The sequence below is a fragment of the Neophocaena asiaeorientalis genome, unplaced genomic scaffold, assembly GCF_003031525.2.
Source record: "Neophocaena asiaeorientalis asiaeorientalis breed wild unplaced genomic scaffold, Neophocaena_asiaeorientalis_V1.1 scaffold228, whole genome shotgun sequence".
Classification (NCBI taxonomy): domain Eukaryota; kingdom Metazoa; phylum Chordata; class Mammalia; order Artiodactyla; family Phocoenidae; genus Neophocaena; species Neophocaena asiaeorientalis.
This window is the reverse complement of record NW_020173762.1, coordinates 28,635-34,443: the sequence shown is the minus strand read 5'-3', so window position 1 is coordinate 34,443 and position 5,809 is coordinate 28,635.

Below are 5,809 nucleotides of genomic sequence, written 5' to 3'. Positions count from 1 at the left end.
CTTCTAGCAGTGGCTTTTCATTTAAGCTTTCTGACTATATATATGTTAGAGTTTCTTAGAATTAACACTTTAATAAACTGGAAAAAATCCTTGTTGCTCATGCGTCCAGTGGTCTTCAAATAAATGCTTTAGAGGTGAAATTTCTTTAGGAGTCCTCAGGGGAAGCTGAAGGTGATTGATAATGGTGATATCAAGCAGAGTATCTTTTATTAGCTTACATTTCAGGGTTTTAAATAAGAGTTTATCCTGCTTAAAGAACTCTGTGCTAAGAAAAAATTTGAGAGTCATTTATCTAGTCCACCTTCTTTAGCACTAGACCAAACACTTGTAGAATGCTTAAGAACATATTCTGGCATACTATAAAAAAATTGTGTTGGACACTGATATATTGGGAAGAAATATTATTACCTATACATTGTGGAGTACACAATCTTCTGTAGAGATTCTAAGCAGGGTCCTCTATTAACTTGCTTAATGAGACCTAAAATCCATGCATCACTGAATCTGACTATTAATCTTGGTTTATTTTTTTTCACCCTGTGCAAGCACAATACCTGGCACATAATATGGTCTCAGTCAATGTTTGTTAAAAGAACAAATACTTGCAGAAGGTGTTTCTAAGCAACTGATGTCCTGACCCATATTAAATTTCTGGTCAGATAATGCTTATTCCCTTACCTCATTTTTGTTTTTGATTTTTGTTTTCCATAAAAGAGAGTTCAGCTCCTTTTCTCAAGGGAGAAGTTCCCTGGTGAATGCTTATGAGCCATCCTTCTATCACCTCACTCACCTCTCCTTTAGGATGCTGAATGACTTATCTGATTTCTGAGTTTCACATCCATTGTTTCCCCTTTTCAATGTATCAGTTGCTATCAGTGCATTCCTTGCCCTCCCACCTCCTCTATTCTTATCCTCTGGAGAGGTGGGTCCTAAAGAAGTATGTTATGCCATTCTCTGGCCTCTCTACCTAAGGCAGCCTTGGGTGGGTCTAGAGGTTTCAGTCCCAAATGGGATAGAAAACTTCATCATATTCTGTAATCTAGCTCTACAAGTGAGAATTGATATTGTATGTTAATTCCCATTTGAATTCTTGTGTCTGTTATCAGAATTTGAAAGGGAGAAGGGATGATTAATTAGTATGTTCAAACTACAAACATTATTGAATAATTTATCACTTATTTAATGTACGATCTATGTCAGAGTCTTCCAAGCACTTTACATAAATTAATACATTTAGTGCCCACAGTAGCCATTTGAAGCATTGGGTTGGCCAAAAATTTCATTCGGATTTTTCCGTAACATCTTACGGGAAAAACCCGAACAAACTTTTTGGCCAACCCAATATACAGGCTTCAAATGAGTAAGATAAGAAAACAGAGGTAGGTAACTTTCCTAAGGTCATAAAACAGGACATAGCAGAGCAAAGAACACACCCAGGTATTACAGATACAGAATACTGTAAACACCATGTTATACTGTCTCTGACAAGAGCTCTGGTTTCCCTGAATCTACTATGACCTAGAAGTTTTATTGTCTTTTGTAGTAGTACACTTTTCTACAGGTTGAAAGAAGCCCCTGGTTTAATGGAAAGAAAATGATGGATTTGGCTTGGGATATATTTAACATTATAGGATAATGGAAGAATTCATTTGAAATGCAAACTCTTAGAGACATGGGCTAATATTCTTTTTTTGAAATAGATCTTTTTTTGAAATATATCCTGTTTTTGAAATACATCTTGCTAAAAATGAAGATGTATTTTGAAATACATCTTGCTAAAAACTCCTCTACTTCTTAAAAGAATTTTACAGTTTGTAAGACCTTTCTTTTTCCAAATTCACTATCACATTTGTTACCTAGGGCCAGTTATTCAGTTACTATGATTTCTAGTATAAACTAGAAATCTAGAAACCAAGCTCAAAAAGGCTAAATATGATGTATAAGTCCACAAATTTGTGCTAATTCACTCTAATTTAGGTCAGGTAAAAAAAATGGCTCCCAAAGCTTGGGTGATATTATATTTTTTAAAAAAATATATATACATATGTATTTTATATTATTCTTGTAACAGAAAACTGCTTTGACAAAAAATGGAGTGGGAACTATATATGACAGAAAATTTCATAAACATTTAAAATATAATAACAGATGAAAGCATAGAAAATGTGGCTTCTTAAGCCATTCACTCAAATAAGTATACGATTTCTTCCTTGAATCATGGAATTTAGCTTTCAAATTTGTTTTTTTTATTTATACAGAAAAAAATACAGTTGACCCTTGAAAAACATGCGAGTTAGGGACACAAACCCTCCACACAGCTGAAAATTCAAGTATAACTTTACAATTGGTCTGCTGTATCCATGGTTTCATATCTGTGGATTCAACCAACTGCAGATTGTATAGTACTGTAGTAGTGTTTATTGAAAAAAATTCACATATAAGTGGACCTATGCAGTTCAAATCCATTTTGTTCAAGGGTCAACTAAACATTTAAGTGCTTTCTGTATAATAAAGTGTCAGATTTTAGTGGACTCTTTATTTCAACAGTATTATATTAATGGTAATAGCTAAAACTTATTGCAGTTTGTCTATGTGACAGGCTCTGTGCTCATTGTTTCACATGTATATTGCGCTTCATCTTTAGACAAGCCTTACAAATAGTTTCTGTGCTGGCCTAGCGGAGGCTGAATTGCCGAGTAACTAAGAGCTTGAACTCTGGAGCCAAACTACATGGCTCTGCTCCACCAGTAAATTGTGATGATCTTGGGCAATTCATCTCACCTCTCTGGAATTTATTTCCTCATCTCTGAAAGGGGAAAAGTAATTGAAGTTAACTCATAAGATTGATTGTTTTGAATGTTTAAACAATGCCTGGCAAAGAGTATCCTTCACTGAATGTAAGCCACAAATGTCACTGTAGGGATGAAAAAACTGAAGTTTAGAGGAAAAGAGTTGCCCAAAGAGATGTAGCTAGCTACTGTAATTAATCCATATTTGAGACATTCTTTGCAATAAATACTCTCTCCAACCTTCCAGGTTTTGATATTTGGATGCTGACCTTTTTATCCTCTCCAAAAAGGTCTGGTGTCCCTGTGGTTTTTTTTTTCAGCAGTTCATTTTCTGTCTGTAGTGAGACTATTAGCTTCTCCTCCAGACCTTGGAACTCCTTGCCCCACAGACTATGAGCAACCACAACAACAATCACAGCATTAATTGTGTGATTCCTGAGGGCAAGGTAGTGTTAAGTGACTTATATACTTTTATTTCATTTAATCATAAAAATAACACTGTAGGTTAAATATTAGTATCATATCCATTTTAAAGATGTAGAGTCTGAGGTACAAAGTAGTAGTAATTTCTGTGGGTCACACAGCTTCTGAGTTCCAACTGGGATTTGAACTCATCTTCTGAATCCTGAGATAAATATCTTAGCCTCTATATTACAGAATTTCTCTGGAAAACAAAATTGATAGAGACGTTCCCTGAAAATTTGTAAGTCAGTAATACTCAATTTTTCATGCTTGTTTGGCTTCACACAACTTATATAACATGATCATCAATGTCAAAAGAGAGTATGCTATTAGGAAACAAGGAACGTCAGCATTCCTTAGAAGTGCTGAAAAGCCCAGCACAAACAGATATGCTAAATCTGCACAACACTCCAGAAATAACTCAGCTAATGGGAAACATGAAGTCAAGAGCTAATATCAAATAATGGTTTTGGAGACAAGTTGGAAAAATGCATTCTTAGGAATTTTTGTGAGTTTTGGTTAGATCTGAAGGGTTGATACAGTATTCAGCAGAATTCTTCTTCTTTGTTATTTAGTATGCAGCAGTTTGCAAATTATTAGTTTTCTTTGCTGATATTTCTAATTTAGTTACATTTCTTGGCGTATGTTAAAGCACTTTTTGAAGCATAACTCTTTGTGAGAACACTAACCTAATTAAAATAGCTGTGTTCTACTCCTGGCTCTGATGTTTCCCAGGTTTTGACCTTGGACCAAATATACATTCTCTGGACCATTGATATATTTGACTTGAAAATAACAGAATTGGAAGTACTTATCAAGGCACCTGAATTTTTCAACTTATATTTGGCATTCTGTTACTTTGGAATTCTTTAAAAGTGATGACTTTTAATGGATATATGTAGTAGGCACCTTTTGTTTTCTCTCCAGCATTCATACACCCTTCTTTTAATATGCTGATTTCTCCCTAATGGGCCATGTCTGCTTCTATCCTTCACTCAGCTCCTTTACTCTCCATAGGTCTAGGGTTATGCTATGGCCCACTTTAGCATTATGTTACTTGACCACAGTGACTCGTGTTTTACTTTTATGTATGACGATTATGATGATGGAAAGGCAACAGCAATGTCAAAGATTAGGAAACACTCTGGCCTTGGGGAATTGGAAGTGGGAGTCACCATGTAATCCACTTGATATTTTTCCTACAATTTAATCGGCAGTACTGCCCAGTATTTTCTTAGATCACTATTCACTCCAGAAGTAGGAAAATCAGAGTGTGTAGTAGTTCTAACAGAGCCACTTCACCAAAGCTGAAGGTGAAAAAACTGAAATTAAGCAAAAAATAACAAAAGCGTTAACATTTATGGAGCACTTAGAATGTACTAGGCAATGTTCTGAACACATTACATGTATTAACTTACTATACTTAAAAGTAATAAAGTAATATAGTTCTTCCATTTCTACCAAGTGTACATAATTACTCCACTTATTGACTTTGGCTTTTTGAGCCAGAAGAAGAAATAGAATCCACTGAGTAATATATTTGCCAAAAAGTGTACATAATTACTCCAGTTATTGACCTTGGCTTTTTGAGCCAGAAGAAGAAATAGAATACGCTGAGTAATATATTTGCCAAAAAGAAACATGACTTAATGAGGAAAAAGTGAGCCATGTTGTGTCTTCAGAGTGAATGTTGAGTATGATACATTAAAAGAAAATAAAGGATGAAAAAGTAAGTTGGGTTCAGAATGTGAATGTCTATTTGCCAAATTAAGGAATTTAGATTTCATTCCGTAAGAAGAAGGAAACCAGCATATGTTTTTAAGCAGTATTCTAACATAGGAGCTTATTGTGAGAAGAGTGAAGAAGGGAACTGGGTTGGCTGCTATAGATTTGTCTTCTGTGAAATGTTGTTAATAGGTTTTTCCATCTTTCTGATTGCTTTATAAGTTAGGAAAAATGTTTTAAATCCATATAGTGCTATAAAATATGTATTATTATTAAAGTAAAGGATTTTAAATGTTTTGAGGTAGTGATACTTTTTATATTCTGTTAAGAAAGAGAAACCGAGCTAGTTGGAGAATCAGTGTTACAAATCTAGTTAAAAGAGGTGAGGTAAAAGAGACATACTCATTGATAAAACAAATAACTGTGACAGTGATCAATTTATTGCCTCTCAGCTGTGCAATTTCTTCTTTGCCAGCTGAACTAATGTTCAGTAGAGTGCTTTGCCAGTAGAGTGGCTGGAAGATGTAGGGACTTTCTCTTCTTGGTTCTGATGTGCTCCTGTCACTTTGTAGCTTCTGTAGCTCCTGGCTCTGTGGTTCAAGGCAGCCAGCAGCACTCAGCAGCAAGCAGCTTCCCCTGGCATCCCTTTGGTTTGGTTCACAGCAAATTCTGAGGAACAGCAGAATGGGAGGCCTCTCCAGACATCCAGAGAGCAAGTTTCCAGCAAGTTCCAGAGGGAGGATTTCCGACAAGTTTCTCTGGGACAGCACTAGAGCAGCAACTTCTCCATCATTTAATGGCCATACCTTCTCCAGGGAGGTCTGAGTCTCAGT